We start from the raw sequence: 21,041 nt of genomic DNA, 5'->3' as shown, positions 1-21,041 counted from the left end.
CAGAAAGGTCTTCCGGAGTCCCTCTACCTAAAAGTTGCCCCCCAATCCCAGTCATCTTCTATCATTACTCCATGTTACATTGTTCATAACACTTACACTCTCTAACATAATCTTTTTGTTTGTTTCATTTTTAAATCATCTTCCCTAGGAGAATGTAAGTACCATGAGACCATATCTTCTTTGTTTCCTGGTCCACTCAGAACAGTGAAAGCACAAATTAGGCAATGAAAATATAACCATTATAGGCATACTTCCTTTTATTATGCTTTGCAGATGCTGCACTTTTTACAAATTGAAGGCTTGTGGCAATCTTGCATCAAGCAAGTAAATCTATCAGCACCATTTTTCCACCATTTGCTCACATCATGTCTCTGTGTCACATTTTGGTAATTCTTCCAATATTTCAAACTTTTTCATTATTGCTATATTTGTTATGTTGATCAGTGATCTTTAATGTTACTCTTGGAGTCTGAAGATATGACTGCATTGTTGCAATCTCATGATAAAATTTAATGGATGAAGAGTTGCTGCTTCTGGGTGAGCAAAGAAAATGATTTATAGAAATAGAATGTCCTTCTGGTGAAGATGTTGTAAAGACTATTGAAATGACAAAAAGGGACTTAGAATATTACATAAATATAGTTGATAAAGCAGCAGCAGGGTTTGAAAGGACAGACTCAAATTTTGAAAGAAATTCTGTGGATAAATGCTATTGAACAGCATTGCATGCTAACAGAGAAATTGTTCATGAAAGGAAGAGTCAATTGGTGTGGCAAACTTCATTGTTGTCTTATTTTAAGAAATTGGCACAACTGTCTCTGCCTCTCTCTCCCTGTGTCTCTCATGAATAAATAAATAAAATCTTAAAAAAAAAAAGAAATTGGCACAACCACCCCAGCCTTTAGCCACCACCATCCTGATCATCAGCAGCCATCAACACTGAAGCAAGACCAGCAAAAAGATTAGGACTCGCTCAAAGCTCAGATGATGATTAGCATTTTTAGCAATCAAGAATTTAAAATTAAAGTGTGTACATTTTTTAGACATAATGCTATTGCACACTTAATAGACTATGGTATAGTGCAAACATAATTTGTATATGCACTGGGAAACCAAAAAATTCATTTGACCTGCTTTATTACAGTATTTGCTTTATTGGGATAGTCTGGAACCAAACTCACAGTATCTCTGAGGTATGCTTATAATCGAAAGAGAGTATGTATGGAGATCTCTTGGCAACATTCCTGGCCCATGACAAGTGCTCATTAGCTACTAATTATTTATTTCTTAGGAGTAGAGTTGATGAAATGAATAATAGTAAGATTTTAATACACAAAGATCACAGAAAAAGAAATTCAAAGCAAAAGGAATAGTATTTAAAAAAAAAAGGGTAGCTTAATTTAGATTATATTCCCAAGGTATTTTTGCCCTATAAGCCTGTGATCTGGGTAAAAATGGTAGAAATTGTCCTCAGTGCAATTACAGGGGTTCTGAGAGATTCTTTCACTCCTTACGGATCAAAAACATTGTGTTTCAATCAAGAGCATGGCTTTGGGTACCTTCCTACATAATTCTACATATTTATAAAGTATGTAAATATTTATCTTCAGGAATGGCACCCAATGTGCAATTTAATTTTGCAACTTTTTACTCCAAGCTTACAAAAGTAGTTATTTTCACCTGTGGCAGTTTGGTGGAATTATAAGTGACTATCGAGGATTGGCAAGAGGCAAAACACCAAACAAAAGCAATAAACCTGGAAATACATAGGACACATGGCCTGAAACATATATAATTTTTTAAAGATTGATTGATTGATTGATTTGAAAGAGTGTGTGCATGCACGAGCCGGGGGTTGGGAACAGGGAAAGGGAGAGAGAGAATCCTCAAGCAGAGTCCCCATGGAGCACCATGCAGAGCTCAATCCAAAGACCCCAAAATCATGATCTGGGCTGAAATCAAAAGTCAGACACTTAACCAACTGAGCCACCCAGGCACTGCAAAACATATATAGCTTTTAACTAATAATTTAAAACAAGAACTGATTCTTCCAGAAGAAAGAACTGAAAGAAGTGATAAAAACTCAAGTCCTAATATGCAAAAGAAATGAATAAAGTATCCACATGATTTCAAACTTCCCTCACAGCCAACAGAGATTGGAGGGTAACTTCATCATCCCAGAATAAATCTTTATTTTGGGATTTGGGGGGCACAACTGCTATTGCCATAAAACATAACTGAAAAACTCGTTGGCTCAAAATATATATATATAAATCAAAACCAAAAAACCCTCATAGGCTCCACAACCTCCTGAAAAAAGATGAAGAGCTGAAGGATTGCAAAGAACAGTGGACTGAGAATAAAAAGATCTGCATTCAAACCTTGACTCTGTAGTACATAAGAACAGAGGGATGGAACAGAAGGGTCAATGCATTGACTATTTATTGCCTACCTATCCCTGCTCTCTATACCTTTACTGCTTCCTTTCAGAGAGAAGGGTTATGCCCAAGAATTATCCTGGGAAGGCAGGCCTCCCAGGAAAGATGTTAGCTTTCTACAAAGTTGCATGAAAATTCAGCAATGGGCTATTGCTTAAGGCATTAATCCCGGCCAATGGTGGCAAGTCTTGGACCCCACTCCCCCAATCATGCCAGCTTCCTCAACCTGAACGCTAATGCAGAAAATCCTGCCAATAGTTTGCTAGATAATACAGCTGCAATCACAACTCTTAGACTCCAGTCCACTAATCACTTCAAGGGAGAGACAGATATCCCCAACCATAAACGCTGAGTTAGCAACATGCAGCTGGAGCCACTCTTAATGGTGTTATATCCTGGCTGGCCATCAGCAACAACAAGGAAGAGCTAATGCTTTCCTAATTATTCATCCTAAAAGCCCCAAATCCCAAGAATGGGAATCTCTTTGCCAGAATCTGATTTCCATCCATGCCAGATTGCTGTGTGTTGTTCCAGCATCTTATGAACAGGGAGAAAATCACACATCTGCTACTTTATGCCATTCTAAGTTTTCTCCCAGGGGTGGTATGTGTACATTATGGCTATTTGCCCCAGTTCCCACAATATCTCTACTTATCAAGGAAGGAATAACACTTGATTTCCATTCAAGAGCTTGCTGAAATGGAAGAGGAAGGTTAAAATATATAGTTTTACATATGAATTTATATATGGCTTACTCCATGACTTCTGATGTCTCTCCTCTCTCATTTCACTGAGTCTCTGCAGTAAATACATAAAATAATAAATAAAATAACATATTTTATTTTTGAAATATATTTAAATAAATTACATATTTTTAACGTTTTAATATATATTTTAAATATGTGTTATATGTTCATGTATTTATATATACTTACATATTTTAAATATATGTATTATACTTTAAATATATATAGTATACATCTGTATGATGTATATATGTGTTATATATAACAAATATATATTTGTGTGTTTTATATATTTTTATATATAAACATATTTAAGTGGTTTTTTAAATATATGGTTTATATACTATGTTTCTATTTCTGGGCATTGTGAAGTCTCATGGCAAAGACCTCAGCCATCTCTTCACACAAGGCAGAATGGGTACCCTCAAAGCTACAAGGCTTTTAGGGCACCATGTGGACACTGATGTCGGTAGGATGCCTGGGATGCTGAGCAGGGCTGTGTGAGAATGTCTTGTAGTAGTGGCAGTAATCAGGGTAGACCGGGCTGCCTCTGAGAGACTCAGAGGATCTTTGCAAATAGTCCATGAATGAGTAGCTTCCACTACTCTCCTGAGTGGTCTGTTTCTTTCTCGAGATGTTCCATCCTGCCCAGATTTTTAAGTGATCCAGACCACCCCCTCCATATCTACACATATGCATACTTCCTGCAGTGGATTGTGTCAAATTACATTAGCTTTGTTCACTACTAGGAGAATAGTGAATAGGTTCACTATTAGGAGAATCTGGAGTAATGCCTATCCTAACACATAAACAAGAATTCTTCCTTAGCTTCCTAATTAACACTACATTATCCTTTCCTGTCTGTAACCCTGCCCTTAATTCCAATCTAGCTCAAGATGCTATTGAAGGTGGCTTGGGATGTAGTCCTACATGCTCCTCTCTAATCCAGACATAGCTTGTACTAGGAGAGCTGGAATTCTGAACCCAGTCTCTTTCCCATGAAGAACTAGATTTTTTCTTTTCTTTCTTTCTTTTCTTTCTTTCTTTCTTCTTTCTTCTTTCTTCTTTCTTTCTTTCTTTCTTTCTTTCTTTCTTTCTTTCTTCTTTCTTTTTCTTTCTTTTTCTTTCTTTTCTTTTCTTTTCTTTTTTTTTCTTTTCTTTTCTTTTTTTTTCTTTTCTTTTCTTTCACAACTCCTAAGAGATGTCTTAGGAGTTGTTACGGGTTGTTTTCCCACCAAAAAGTCCTAACTCCTAGTACCTCAAAATGTGACCTTATTTGGAAGTAGAGTCTTTACAGAGGTATCTGAAATGAAAAGCATTAGTGTTGGCCCTAACCCAATATGACTGGAGATCTTATTAAAAGAGGAAATTTGGGGCAGCCTTGTGGCCTGGGTGGCTCAGCAGTTTAGCGCCGTCTTCAGCCCAGGGCATGATCCTGGAGACCAGGGATCAAGTCCCATGTTGGGCTTCCTGCAAGGAGCCTGCATCTCCCTCTGCCTGCGTCTCTGCTTCTCTCTGTCTCTGTCTCTGTCTCTCTCTCTCTGTTTCTCATGAATAAATAAATAAAATCTTAAAAAAATAAAAGAGGAAATTTGGACAGAGAAGTAGACAAGTATAGGAGGAAGGAAATGTGAAGAGACTCAGGGATAAAATGGTCATCTGTAAGCCAAGAAGAGGCCCTGGAACAGGGATCCCTCCCTCACAGCCCTCAAATGGATTCAATTCTGAGAGTACTTTGATCTTGGACTTGTCTCCAGAACCATGAAACAATATACTTTTGTCACTTAAGTACCAGTCTGTGGGACTTTGTTATAGCAGCCCCAGCAAACTAATACAGGAGGGATCCAGAGTTTCCAAACTTGAAATGCATGTACTTGAACATCAGATCATTGCAGCCACCCAGAGGATACATTGCATTGGCTTATCCCCAAACTGGGCAGCATAGCCCCAAATGATGTCCCTGACCAAGTTAAGTAGTGGATAGATTCTAATAGTGTGAAGAATGCCTTGATGATGGTTAGGAAGCACTTGCTACATATAGTAAATATCAGCTTTCCATTTAGCTAACTTGTAGGCAAATTAAAGATTATAAAAGAATAATATTAATAAGCACTACTGGTTTTTTACAGTGATTTTTAAAAACTACAGTTTTTTATAGTGCCTTCCACACTACCCAAAGGAAGGTCCATATGGCATTGTTCTGGGTTCCCATTGTCACTTAAAGGGAAGCTTTCACAGTGTCTGAAGCCCTTAATGTCCTGCAAGTGAAGGAAAAAGATGTCCTCAAATTCCTTACAGCAGAAATCCACTTAGGTGATACCAACCTTGACTTTCAAATGAAACAGTCCATCTACAATAAGAAAAGTGATGATATCTACATCATAAATCTCAAAAGAAACTGGGAGAAGCTTCTACTGGCAGCCATTGTTGCCATTAAAAACCTAGCTGATGTCAGTGTCAAATCGTCCAGGAATAGTGGCCAGTGAGCTGTGCTGAAGTGCACCACTGCTACTGGAGCCACCTCTATTGCTGGCCACTTTATTCCCAGAACCTCCACTAGATCCAGGTAGCCTTCTGAGAGCCTAGACTTCTGGTGGTTACTGATCTTAGGGTGGACCAACAGCCTCTCATGGAGGTGCCTTCTGTCAACCTGCCTACCATTTCTCTGTGTAACAGAGACACTCCCCTGCACTATGTGGACATTGCCATCCCTTGTAACAACAAGGGAGATCACTCAGTGGGTCTGATGTGGTGGATGCTGGCTCAGGAAGTTCCGCACATGCGTTGCACCATTTCCTATAAACACCCGTGGGAAGTCATGCCTGATCTCAGCTTTCACACAGAACCTGGAAATACTGAAAAGGGAGATCAGGTTGCTACTGAAAGACTGTGACCAAGGAGGAATTTCAGGGTGAATGGACCGCTCCAGTTTCCAAGTTCACTGCTACTCAACCTAAAGCCACAGCCTGATATGAAAGGGTGCAGGTGCTCTGTGTGCCACTAAGCAGTTCCCTACCAAAGACTGGAGCACTCAGCCTGCCACTGAAGACTGATCTGCAGCTCCCACTGCTCAGGCCACTGAATGGGTAGAAGCAGACACTGAGTGGTCTCTTAAGCTACTGTTATTAAAACTCAAACAAAACAGAAATAAGGTTGATGGAAAATAAACAGTTTCTAAAAGTTGTAAAAAAAATAGATAACTTAAAGTTCATGGTACATGGGAATGTTTTTAAAGCAAAGTTACAAAACCAAAGAATTAATTTATGGTGTTAACCTATCAGGACACTTATCTGAGTATGAGCTGGGAAAATGTTTTCATTGTCTCTGGAAAGCTGGGGTTTCCACATATTTCCCATTGGTCATTTATCCAATGATATCAGTTCTTCATGTGAGAAAATGAGTGCAAGGTGAGTAGAAGTGGGTGACTCTAGGAATTGTATTTGAATATTCAGGTAGCTGGGATATAGCACTATTTTCTGATAAGATTCAGATGGCCTAATAATTTAAGCTATCCCAAAGTGTAATGGGTTTACTCTTTTAGCCTTCCTGGCACAAGGACATTCAGCTAAAGATTGGATTGCCCTGTCCATCAACCTCCATAATAATGCCTACTAAGTATTAGGCAATGTCATGGATATTAAAATACAAAGATTAGCCATAATCATATCAATCTGTTCTCAAAGTGTTTACATTGTAGTAGAAGATAAAAGATAGATGCACAGAAGACACAGAATAGTATTAGTGTCACAAAAGAAATATAGTTAAAGTGCCACAGGAGTTTAAGAAGGAAGATATGGTGGAAGTGATGGTATTTAAGCCACATTAATGCATTAACAAGCAGAGAAAATGGCATAAGCCAAACCAAGAGGAGAAGTTGAGGAATGACCAGAGTACAGGTCTTGTTTAGGAGAATGAAAGAAATATGGTTGAAAAGGTCATCTATATGTCAACTACAAAGGATTTTAATTACAAGGCTAGCAATATAAGTTTTATTTTAAAGATCAAAAGGAGCCACATTTCAGAGAGGTTGTCAGAGAAATTCCAGAGGCAAGAGGCCACCCTCCAGATGACTTTTTTATGGCTCTCCTCATTTTCAGATCTTCTCAGTCTCCAGATTCATATTGAAGAAGACACAATCCTCCAACATAGATATGGACAATAATGGCTGAGTTAAAACTTGGGGTATAGGGAAGCTACTAAATGGTTCTGAAAGCACTGGGTATATCATAGGTGATCACAGAGAGAGGAAAGTTCAAGCAACTAAAGAGAATAGCAAATTCAAGCCACAGGGGCTCTTCCCTTTCTGGTAATGACCCTAGTCAAGAAGCCAGCTCAGTGATGTCATTAGTTTATTTTCTGACAAATGACAATTTTTTTTTAAGTAGGCTCTATGCCCAGTGTGGAGCCCAATGTAGGGCTTGAACTCATGACTCTAAGATCAAGACCTGAGCTGAGATCAAGAGTCAGATGCTTAGCCAACTGACCCATCCAGGTGCCCCACAACTGACAATTTCTCAATAGGAAAGTGTTATTTTTTTTCTCTGCCTCACTCCCTTGACACATAATGGGTAGTCCATCTCAATACTTGGTGGTGTCATAAAAAAACTAAAGAGAAAATAGCTATTGTGAGCTGGAAGGAATAACCTAAACTCTAGGCATCTTTGGCCTGATTCAAACCATTTACAGTGAACTTTAGCCAAGTGAAGCAACTACTTACAGAGAAACTAGAAAGGACTTGCAGGATCCACTGAACTGGGATTTGCTGCACTGAGCTGACCCTGCAAAAGTGTAATTACAAAACTACAAAGCTTGACCAAGGAAATGTTCATGTGTCTCAGGGCCTTGTAACTAAAATCACCTCAGTCTGAAATCTCCTTCCTAGCCTACCTTAGGAATTGACTAACTGTATTGCTCTATTTACACAATTTTACACCTAAACATTATGATCAACTTGAAGTGTGGTTTCTAGAAATTTATCATGAAGAAACATGAATATGCAAAGACGCATGTAGAAGGATGTTCACTGTAGCATTGCCTGCATTTTTTCTTCAAGTTCTTATTCATTTATTCATTTAAGTAATCTCTACACCCAATATGGAGCACAAACTCAAGATATCAAGAGTTGCATGCTCTTATGACAGCCAACTAGGTGCCCCCAGAAATCCTTAAATTAGTGAAAGACTGGAAACAATATACATATCCATTAGGAGAGGAATGCTTAAGTGAAATATGCTAATACAACAAACTACCAGTCACCCATTAAAAAGAATACATTAGGTGTACAAACTGTCTTTGACTTGTGATTTTTGAACCTTACAAAAATGAGGCAAAGCAATATAAGTTCAGTAGAAACCATAATTCAAACTCTGAATCTTTTGAATTTTGATCTTTTCCCAGGCTAACAATATGCAGTATAATACTCTCTCATGATCCTGAGCAGCAGCAGCAGTAAGCTGCAGCTCCCAGTCAGCCACTTGATTCTGAAGGTAAACAACCAATACATTTATAACCACTTTGTTTTTCACTTTCAGTATAGTATGCAATAAATTACACATTCAAAGACAGACGTTCAAAGCTATATTATAAAATAAGCTTTGTGTTAGATGATTTTGCCCAACCATAAGCTAATGTAACTGTTCTGAGCATGTTTAAAGTACGCTAGGCTATCTTATGCTGTTTAGTAAATGAAATGTACTAAGTGCACTTTCAAATTATATTTTCAATATATGATGGCTTCATCAGGATGTAACTCCATTATAAGTGGAAGAAACATACTAACAAGAAAAGATGTCTATGTGTTGTCCATATGTTACTTAAATATTGTCAAGAAAAAAGAACTAGAATGCAAATGGTATACTATGATCTAATTTTTAAATATATATGTAAAAATTAATTTATATGTAAGATATTTTTATATATGTGAAATATCTATATAGCCATGTAGAAACCATGATCTATAGATATATATGAAAAAATATATATGAAAAACCCAAAAATTGTGAACCAAATTAACAGTAACTATCTCTTAGGGATTTACATTGTTGAGAATCCTTCATTTTTGAGTTTGTGCACTTCTGAATGGATTGTTTTGTTACAATGAGCGTATATTACTTTTATAATCACAAAAGGATATTTTCATCAGAAAAAAAAGACCCCAATCCTTCATTAAGTTTTCCAGATTTGATTATTATTATATCAGAGATAATTTTAACATCTTTTTAAGTGTGCTGAAAACAACAATGTGGTATAAAATAAGCCATGTGATATAATGGAAAAAATACTGGGCATGAAGTCCAAAGCTTTCAGGTGAGTCTGAGCTCTCCATTTTTCCTCTCAAAGCCTGAGCCTTCCTCATATATAAAATAAGTGGCTATATTTACTGACTCCCAAAGACCTGCCAATACTAACATTTCATCATCCTAACTGTAAATAAACATAACAGGATTTAATTTTCCTTTATTAGAAATGACCTACAATGAGTCCTACAAAACTGCTATAAGCAATCCAAAGATAGGTGGGACTAGTTCCTCATCACGTAATAAATTTCTATCCTAAATCCCCAAATCACAGGACATTCTACATCATTCAGCAAAGAATATAAGGGAAAAGAGAACAAGTCATTCTTACAGACCTGCAGTCAGAATTTTTGCTGATAATTCTAAGATCATTGCCACCCCAAGACTCACTCACTCATTCACTCATCATTTTTTAGACATGAAACTGAGGCCAGAGATATAAAGATACCTGCATAAAATCTCACAACTAATGAGTAGAAGATTTGAGACTACTAATATTTAATTATATCTAGACCGAGTGTAATATTCTTTAGACTTTACAGCTTCAAGCTAAACACATATTGTCACAAGCACCAAACAATGCTTCAAACTTTCCCCATAGCCCTCACCTGATGAGTTTTTTGTAATAACTTTTACAGTTCCATTTATTTCCCTGAAATAAATGAAACTGGAACACATTACAAGGGAAAGACTTTTAAAGTAAATGATTTCCATCTCCCTTTTCCATGTCCCTTTTTAGGCACACTGACATACACCTATTATCTACCTTGAGGCTACAATCATACTCAAGGTGTGATCTGAGTTATCCTATCACTTGCAAGAAACCAAAGAAACAATTACCATAGAATTGAAGGTAAATTAAAAGGGGTCAACTTAAAAGCATAAAGCAACTATGTTTAATAGAAAAATCACAAAAGTAGGACATAGAAGATCTAGGTTCAAGTTCTACCTCTGCAACTAAGTTGTTATAAGACTTTGGTGAAGCTATTTTTGAACTCTGTGTCTCAGGTTGCACATGTTTAATTTAGGAATCATTCACTTACTCATTTAACGAATATTTGAGTGTTTACATGTACAAGGCATGGTACCAGATGCAGAAGATACAATGTTGGGCCAAACCAATCCAGTAATTACTGGTTCTCATGGAAATACTGGTCTAGAAGGAGAATTAAACATTAAATAATCATACAAATAAATGAATGAGAATTGGAAGACTAATCTTGATTTTTTTGGAACATATAATAAAAGTATCTGAACTGTTCTTGAGCGAGTGATGCCTCAATTGGATTTGATTGGTAAATAGTCTTAACATGGTGAAAGGAAGAAGGAGCAAACAGGAAGTATGTTCCAGGAAAAGGAGCATACCATGTTTAAAGAGCTGGTTTGAAAAATAGAAAGGCCAATGAAAATGGCCACTGAAAAATTTTAAGCATAGGAGTGAATGTCATAGGGTAGTTGTGAGATGATATGAAAAAGAGCATAGAATATTGCTTTAATAATTAAAGTATAAGATATGCTAGGTATTAATAGGAAAATAAAAGTATATAAATCATTTGAAATAACTCTCTTCCCAATTCAAAGGCATTATTAAAATACTAGCTGATAGATTTCAAGATATACTACAAAGCTATAGTAATCAAAACAGTATGGAACTGAGTTCAAGCCTGTGTTGGGCTCCATGTTGGGCATGGAGACTACTTAAAAAAAAAATACCCTAGCTTTGGGACACCTGGGTAGCTCAGTCAGTTAAACATCTGACACTTGACTTCAACTCAGGTCTTGATCTTGGGGTCATGAGTTCAAGTCCCATGTTGGGCTCCATGCTGGGTATGGAGACTACTGTAAAAAACAAACAAACAAATAGCAACAACAACAAGAAACCCTGTATAGTATTGGCACAAAAACAGACACATAGATCAATAGAACAGAATAGACAGTCCATAAATAGACCCATGATTATGTGGTCAATTAATCTTTGACAAAGGAGGAAAAAAAGTATGCAATGTGAAAAATAGTCCCTTCAACAAATGCTGTGGGAAAACTGGACAGGTACATGCAAAAGAATAATATTGGACCACTTTATTACACCATACACAAAAATAAACTCAAAATTGATAAAACACCTAAATGTGAAACCTGAAACGATAAAAATCCCAGAAGAGAACACAGGTAGTAATTTCTCTGACAACACCTGTAGCAACATTTTTCTAGATGTTTCCTGAAAGAAGGAAAACAAAAGCAAAAATAAACTACTGGGACTTCACCAAACAAAGGAAACAATCAGCAAAACTAAAAGACAATCTGCAGAATGGGACAAGATATTTGCAAATGTCATATCTGATGAGGAATTAGTATCCAAAATATATAAAGAACTTATACAACTCAACACCAAAAAAACAAATAATCTAATTAAAATGGGCAGAAAACATGAACATACAGATGACCAACAGACACATGAAAAGATGTTCAATATCATTCTTCATCAAAGAAACACAAATCAAAACCACAATGACATGTCACCTCACACCTGTCAGAATGGCTAAAATCAAAAACACAAGAAACAAGTGTTGATGAAGATGTGGGGAAAAAGGCACTCTTGTGCACTACTGGTAAGAATGCAAGCTGATGTAGCTACCATAGAAAACATTATGGAGGTTCCTCAAAAAAATAAAAATAGAATTATCATATGATCCAGTAATCATACTACTGAGTAGTTACCCAAAGAATATGAAAACACTAATTTGAAAAGATACATGTACCCCTATGTTTATTGCAGCATTTTTACAATAGCCAAATTATGGCAGCAATCCAAAAGTCAATTGGTAGTTGAATAGATATATACACACAATGGAATATTACTCAGTCATTAAAAAAGAATGAAATCTTGTCATTTGCAACAGCATGAATAGATCTAGAGAGTATAATGCTAAGTGAAATGTCAGTCAGAGAAAGACAAATACCAAATGATTTCACTCATATATGGTATTTAAGAAACAAAATGAAGAAAAAAGAAACAAACAAAAAAACACACTCATAATTATAGAGAACAAACTTATGGTTACCAGAAGGGAGGATGGGTGAGGGGATGGGTGAAATAGATGAAGGGGATTAAGAGTATACTTATCATAATGAGCACTGATTAACATATAGAATTGTTAAATCACTATTTGTACATTTGAAACTAATATAACACAGTATGCTAATTATACTGGAATTAGAATTTAAAATTAAGAAATAAAACACTAGTTGGTATTGTTCAGTGACTAGGATACTCCATTAAAAAGTGCAGAAATGGAATATAACAAATGTAACAGCCACCACAGTGGCTTTCTTCAAGTTGAAAATCTTCCAGCAGCAAGAGCAAAAGATACAAATTCACCATGTTTAAAAGAAGGGGCTGCCTTTAGGAAAACAAAGGACAGGATTTGTCAGAGCCACCAATGGATTCGTACCCAGTTTGATACAGTACAAGTGAAATGTCAGAACGAGCCACCCAGGTTGTGATCGAATATAGTTGCTTGGAAACAATTCAAAATGCAGACACCTGACTTCCTGAACTCCTGGGTCAAGTTCCAACCACAGATGTTATAAGCTGACTTTGTCACAACTAAAATTTCTTCCACAAAAAGATACTTTATTTTGAACTTAAATGAAACTTTTTTTAAAAATTTCTTTTAAATGAAACTTTTTAAAAAGTCTCAAAGAAGTTGGTGGATTTTTTTCTTCCTTAAGAACAACAATGAAAAATTTACTAATAGACTTATAAATGAGGGTGATAGAACGTCAGCTTTGATAAAAACATTAATTAAAAGAAAATTGACTATTGACATTTCTGCAAGTACAAGCTAGTAGACCAAACACAAACCCAAAGGAAAAGCAGAAGTCAAGGTGATATTGTACATGAAAGTGAGTTAAAAGTTTCTGAATAAGCTAAGATATATGTCATCACAGACCTATGGACTTTTATGCTTACAGAAAATCTAAAATAGAACCAATTTAAACTTAAGTGGCAAGAAATTCGTAGGAATGACATACTAGGTAGTAATCAGCATGACTTAACAAAGAACAGACCAATGTACATTGTCTTCTTTGACAAAGTGGCAGATCACATAAATAAAGGGAACAAGGATATGTAATCACTATAACTTTAGCAATTTTTTAAGTCCTACCATGATATATATGGTACCATGTAAGAACAATTCTAGAATTTATAGTAATGAGTTGGCTGGAAGGTGATACCAAAAAATAGTTAACTTTATACCAGAATAAATTATAGGTATTTAAAGACTGAACTATACAAAACATAATCATTTAAAAACTAACTGAATATTTATTAAAGCTGTAGAAAAAAGAAACCAGAAGCAATTTGAAAAAAACAAAAAGAAAAAAAAGGAAAATGACCTACTACACCACCCTCAAATGAACTTACCCCTGAATATCAAAAACATAACCAAAATAAAGACAAACAACTGAATGGGAAAAAAACTTTGGCAAATAATATGACAGACACAAAAATTACCATTTTTGGTAGATAGCAAGGTCACTAATATACCAACAGGAAAATGAGTAAAGAATGATAAAGACAATAGAATTAAGGCCTGGTTTCTAATGAGATCTTGTTTGAGTCACTGCTTAGATCTCTATGTATATTTGTCACCTATATTTGTCACGTAACAAATTAACTCAAAACTTAGTAGCTTAAAAAACCAAATATTTTTATCTCTGTTTCAAGGAATTAGGAACTTAAAAGCAGCTTAGCTGGCTGAGGCAACACCCATCCGAAGGCTTGACTGGGGCTGAAAGATCCACTTCCAAGATAACTTACACATACAGATATTGGCAAGCAGCCTTAGTCATACCACATTAACCTCTCCATAGACTGCCTGAGTATCCTCACCATATGGCAACTGATTCTTCCAGAGTGAATGATTCAAGAAAGAACAAGAGGGAAGCCACATATATTTCATGACCTAGACTCAGAAGTCATACTCTGTTATTTCTACAACATCCTACTGGTTACATGGGTCAGCTCTACCCAATGTGGGAAAGGACTATTAGGGATTGAATGTTATAAGACTATTGATTAATAATAGAAAATGTAAAACTTTCCTTCACTCACTAAATATTTATTAAGTATATACTGTCCAGAGTGCTAAGTGCTACTGTAATAAAACCAATTCAAAACAGTAAACCTCACAGTCACAAAAAACCTTAGCAATAGTTTCATTTCAAAACTGAGCATTCAAAACATTTCAAAAGTGAGCAAAAATGAGAAATGTAGTTTCCAAGAGGCCCAACTTCTGTGGGACACCGCATTCATGGGAAGCTCAGAACTCTATTCAATGGCCAGAGGACTGCTAATCGATATGAAGATACCTCTGCCCAACATCAGACTTATCCTAAGCTTGTCAACACAAATTTCCAAACAGATCCAATAACTTTCTAGCTAGGACCAACACAAGAATTATCAACCAGGGCTTAAAAAGTTTAGATTTGGGGATCCCTGGGTGGCGCAGCGGTTTGGCACCTGCCTTTGGCCCAGGGCGCGATCCTGGAGACCCGGGATCGAATCCCACGTCGGGCTCCCGGTGCATGGAGCCTCCTTCTCCCTCTGCCTGTGTCTCTGCCTCTCTCTCTCTCTCTGTGTGTGACTATCATAAATAAAAAAAAAAAAAAAAAAAAAGTTTAGATTTGAAACCTGTAGAAATTTTCTAGATTATTTCAAATTCAACTCATAATCTTAGAAAGTCTAAAACTCCATCCTATGTACCAAAAATTTTACATGTTTTTTTTTTCCACCAGCCCTAAAGTGGATATTTTACTTTGCTACTGTACAATCAACAAGTATTTCTGGAGTATCTGTTAGATGTCAGGCATTATACTAGTTCTGGGGAAATATACACGGTCTTCATGAAAGAAATAGGCATTGAACAAGCAAACAAATAAATAAGCTACATAATACAACTTGTTAGGCCCTAGAAATGAGGACCCTAAGTGTTCCTAATTCATGAAATCTGGATTGTTCTTCTTAAGATCTTGCAAAGTCTGATCATACTAAGGCAGATCAACAAATACAGACCACCATACCAAATGTACAAACATTTCTCATCCTGTGAGGAGCATTCCCAGGTAAAGAATGCTTTGCTTAGAAATTCTTTTTGCCCCTTAAATATTCCAAGAGATCTTGCTTTCTAAGATTCCAGATCTGCTAATGTTGAAATCAATAATGATTTTTATTATATAGTATTAAAATTTTAGGATATAAATTTTCATTAATATTATCTCATTGAAATGAGATGATAGCTTATTATGTTGTATTACTATGCTGTACTAATAATAGCTTATGAAATTACGAAAATGCTTGGGAAGAGCTAGACCTACCAGATGACAGAAAGGCTGCATCAGGGAGCAAAGGGGAGAGTCCCTCAAAACGGGGTAATAGAACTAAAAAGAAGGGCCCAAACTGTACAGAGCCTTAAGGCCTCTAATAAGGAGTTTGAGTTCTATGCTCATGCAGTGGGAAACCAGTGAAAGATTTTCAACAGGCAAGTGACAAGGTCAGATTTAAATTTGAAGTTCATGTCATATTGCATTAGACCCATGTATATTGTGCAATAGCGGCTAAGAAGTGAGGAGGGCAGTCAGGGCCAAGGAACCAGGCGGCCTGACTTGGCTCATAGAGGGATCAGACCCTTGGCCTTATCTTCATTAGAACAGTGCCATTTATACTTGGGCATAAAATAAATGCAGCTATTTCTACTGATGGTTTGTCCATCCTCATTTACTGAAAGTGAAAAGTCTTCTCTTCATGACTCATCCACGAGTCCTGCTGATCCTCCTAATTAAAAAGTTTTCAAACAAGTTGATACATTAGTTATTATGAGCCCAGACACACCAGGTATAAATCCTTCATGCCACCCATATGCATGCCAGGACTTCACTGCTCCATCTTTCATCATGATAAGGGAGATTCTTCAATATAATTTTCATGACACCATCTGCCATGTTTTTCTCTCACCTTTTTTTTTTTTTTTTTTTTTTTTTTGGTGAGGTGACTGCTCAGTAATTATGAATATCATATCTGGCAGCTTTTAAAAATAAATCTTAACAGAAACTCAAGTGAAAAAAGGAGTCATAAAACTTATCAACTTCAAGTGCTATGGACCACAGACTTAGGAATGCACTGTCTTTTTTACACCAAAATCAATAATGCTGCTAAAAATGGAAGTAACTGCATTTGTGGTCATTTTAGTTTTCAGCAAATTGACTGACTCATTCTTGCAACACTTTTAAGCATTGCATCTTTTCATCAGTGTAACTGGTTACACATTGTGAACTCTTAAAGGGGAAGGACAATTCTGAAAATTAAGCTGTCTCTCCACTCACCTTAAAACTATCTATCCAAGACCTCTGATGCTCAGTCTCCTCTGAGATAACTTCTCTAATTAATCCAAACACATGGTTTAGCCACATTATGTGCCATTATATGTGGCCTCTGGCTCAAAGTCATTAGCAAACAGACATGTACCTTATTTGTTTTTTCTCTTTCCCACTCAATCCCATCCCAAAAAAGCCCATATGGACAAGGACTTGGGTGCAAGGAATTTATTGTGGAGATACTCCCAGGAAGCAGCAATTAGGGAATGGAGAGAGTGAGACAAAGAAGTATGAAAAAACAAGGTATTGGTAACCGTAGGGCAACTGATGTTCAAAGAAGTGGGGGACTTAACTCTCAAGAGATCACGTAGACTGTACCTAAGAATTTTCTCTGAGGAACAAAGGCAGTAGCATTTATCCTATTTTTCATTGGGTGAGGTTTGCCCCTGGGTCATTAACTCCTCAGTGATTCTGTGCAGGCCAAAACAAAAGAGCTTCAGAGGTTTCAGAAAAAGCCTTGAGGCAGAAGAATAGAGAGAAGTGGAAGGCCCTTAGGCTGAAATGTGGTCATCTTGAATAGGAACTGTCCAGCATAAGAACTGTTCAGCACAGCAACTCCAGAATTTAGTAGTAGGTCAAGGGAATGTGGCATAGGATGCATAAAGTGTCGGCTATAGCACAGAAATGATATCACCAGTGATAACAATAGAGTATGAACAATCATTTATCTTAGTTCTTGGTGTTACAGAGAGCCTGATCATCTGAATGACTCTAAGAATTGTCCAGTAAGTATGAAATGAGCACATACTAAGCACTAGCTAAATAGTATGAAGTAATAAAGGAGTTAAAGACAAGGTGCCCAACTTTCAAAGAATTCACAGTTTGGTAGGGATTTCCAGTAACCACAAACAAATGAATATGTAACTGCTGGTTCTGACTATAAAGGCAGAAAAAATGAAATTATAATAAAGTGGTTAAGAGATTCCACTCTAGAGTCATACACACACTTAGGTTTACCTCTAGGCCAGGATCTGCTCACTGACTACCTTGTGGACAAAGTGCTTACTCTTTGTGTGTCATAATTTCTTTATGTTAAAAAAAAAGTAAAGTAAAACAATAGCATCTGCTTTAAATATGTAAATGACTAATCACTGCCTGGTACATATTTGGTAACTTTTCATTATTTTTGTGTAAGTTAAGTAGAAATTTAATAGTAGTATATGATGTAGGGAAGAGAAGAATCTCATCTCCTGTCAGACCCTTTCTCAGTCTTAAATATAAATTTTCTATAGCTCCTGTTCTAGTGCCATTTTACCTCTTCTGGAAGCTATATTATCTGAGGAACTACTTGTATTAAAACAAGGAGGCAGGCATTTAAAGGTACAGATATATAGTACAAAAATGCAGGGGCACTAGAGCAATAATAACCTAATTTCAAATCCATACATCTTGCCACTGCATGACTTGGGTAAATTTCTGAAGCACTCTGCCATTTGGCTTTCTCATGTATAAAAGAGGGACAATATTATTTGCCTCATAAGGCCACTGAGAAGATTAAATGGCAGTATCTCCAAAGGGTTCCCAACATATTTTAGACCCTCAAAAGTGTTATTACTATTCACTATTCATTCAATGGACACTTATGAGGCATCTACTACTTATAAGGCACTGTACTGGGCTTTGGACAATAAAAAGACAAAAAGCACAAATAAAGTATGGTCTCAACAGACATTAGTACTACAAGTTAATGTTGTTAATACTACTTAAACAAATCTGGCCATTAGACGGTACCCAAATTAGTAAGTTACCCTAATATCATATGCTAGTATCCTAATAGTAAGAAAAGGGAGGTTCGGGAAAGAAGGGAGGAAAGAAGGGAGGCAGGAGGGAAGGAATTAGAAGCTAATTAGCTCTGAGACAGAGTTCCTGGAAATACAAGACAATGAGAGCTATCTAAATTCACATCCTCTCTATGGGCAATCATGCAACATGAACCAAACTCAGAAAAGTTTTCTTTGACACAGGGCTGAGAATATATAAAGCCAATCCTACTCACCTTGGTCTTGGGACATATAATAACATTGCTCTTTCCCAGTCTTTTAATCAGGTGAAACCAGGATGAAATGTCCATCAATGACATCCAGCAAGTGAAATAATGTCATAAGTTTGGGTAGAGAGGGAAAAAAGAACAATGTGATCATGAGGATTGCTCTACCAGCTGAGATGCATGTAAGTCCTCACTTCTTTCCTAAGTCACCGCCTTGCAGAATAGGTGTTCTCCAAAAAGGAGGATCTAAGACAACATCCCAATTTTATTGTACCTCAAGAATGGGTCTCAGGATGAGGACAGTCTTCCCAAGTCTGCACTCTTCCTGGCTCAATAATATTCCTTCCTGACATTTGCAGAACACTTCATAGTTCACAATCCACTTCAATGTCATTAAGTCACTTAATTCTCACAAGAACTCTGTGTTATATAAGGCTTTTCTCTTCCATTTCATAGATGAACAAGCAGATACTTAGAAAGCTTAAGCAACCTGTTTGAGGTCCTATATCAAGATGAAGAAGGGCTCAGACTGAAAGCCAAGTCTTCTGGCCCCACTTCCAGATCATTTTTCACATTTGCATGTGGCCACTGAGGGAGGGTGAGGTGGAATCAATGGAACTGGGGGGCAATGACAACAGGAAGCAATTTGTCTTCAGAGACCTTGAGAGACCTCCCTCAAATCAGAATTCCCAACTAAAGAACCAGTGACTCCAAATCTGTGCCATTGCTCCCGGCAGTCAGATGTGAAATTCTTTATGATCATGGAGTCTACTCCATGAAGAGCACCATTAGATTCAAGACAGTAAAATTCATTTGAAACTAATTGGTGAGTAATGAAATTGCTAAGGTTTATGAGGCTTGCACTAACACTAATACAGAGGTACAGTGTCAACAATAAAACTGTAACCACTGACAAAACTAGCTTTCTGTGGAGAAAAGGCAGGCCTTTTCCCTTGGTCTAGGGGCAAAACCATCATTAGACAATTTCAAGAATGACAAAATCACTTCTTCTTGCATGGTCTTAAATAATAAATAGGAAGAATAGCTTCATCCTTAGAAAAAACTACTTATTTGATAATGGGACAAGGTAAAAAAGTGTGTAATTCTCTAGTTAAATTGCAAGCATTTACAAAAGTGGGTGTATCTATATAATAAAATCATCAAAGGATGGCCAGAGACAGAAAAATATAGAGCCCCTGTACACCCAAGCTTTCACATACAATTGTCTGCTACCACAGCAGGGTGCCAGAGAAAAATGTTATTTTAAACAGAAAAGGACCCAACTTCTCTAGTGGACCTGTGAAAAGGTGTTATCCTCCTATGTACTCCCCCAGAGAGCTAAATGGATCAATCCATTGAGTGTTTAGGAAAATCCACTGCAAAACAACTATTTTAGTGATTGCTTGATTGGTATTGAGTTGTTCTTCTTAATTGTATTGACTAAAAAAAAAAAAAAAAAAAAAAAAAGTTTTTCTAGAGGTCAGTCTTAGACAGTGTCAGCAAACCCTGGCATTCCCACTGAGAAGGACCTTATCTTTACACTGGCTCTAGAGCCTTGAAGTCCAACATAGTCTATTAGACACACATAGCCACTGGACACAAAAATTATGGCTGGTTCAACTGATATATACACACAGTAAGTGTGAACTATACCCCAGATTTTGAAGACTTAGCATGAAATTAACATAAGACGATTGTTAATCTCATTAACAATTTCTGCATTAATTACATGTAAAAATGATAATATCTTGGATATACTGGATTAACTAAAATAGATTATTGGATATACTTTAAAAATTAATTTCACCTGTTTATACTTTTCAAAGTATGGCTACTAGAAATGTAAAATTACAAACATAGCTTGCATGTATGACTTCCATTTTATTTCTACAGGACTGTGGTGCTCTGGAGGGTAATATCCTTAGTCCCTAAAGATTCTATCAAGCCATTTAGGTAAGTTTAAAAGAAGAGGGTATAAATGTCATGTTTTAATGCCCTTGAGTTCAAGTAAGTTGGAAATGGCTTATTTGCTCTCCAACGTGCTTTGAAAGTAAAAGGATGAGAACCATTGTGTTTGCTTGCCTGGCTGTTTTAGGAAGTTTGAGCTTTCACTGTTTCTAGCAGGAGCTTGTCTGTT

At 36.6% G+C, this 21,041-nt stretch overlaps 1 long non-coding RNA gene and 1 pseudogene across 25 annotated transcripts in view; one reads left to right on the top strand and one right to left on the bottom strand.

The window, feature by feature from the left end:
- Positions 1–21,041, bottom strand: part of LOC144289678 (uncharacterized) — a 623,433-nt gene that overhangs the window by 375,505 nt on the left and 226,887 nt on the right. The gene's annotated exons all lie outside the window — the stretch shown is intronic.
- Positions 1,455–6,351, top strand: LOC144291054 (small ribosomal subunit protein uS2 pseudogene; annotated as a pseudogene).

This window comes from Canis aureus, chromosome 19 (genome assembly GCF_053574225.1).
Source record: "Canis aureus isolate CA01 chromosome 19, VMU_Caureus_v.1.0, whole genome shotgun sequence".
Taxonomy (NCBI): Eukaryota; Metazoa; Chordata; class Mammalia; order Carnivora; family Canidae; genus Canis; species Canis aureus.
This window is presented reverse-complemented; position numbering and strand designations above follow the sequence as displayed.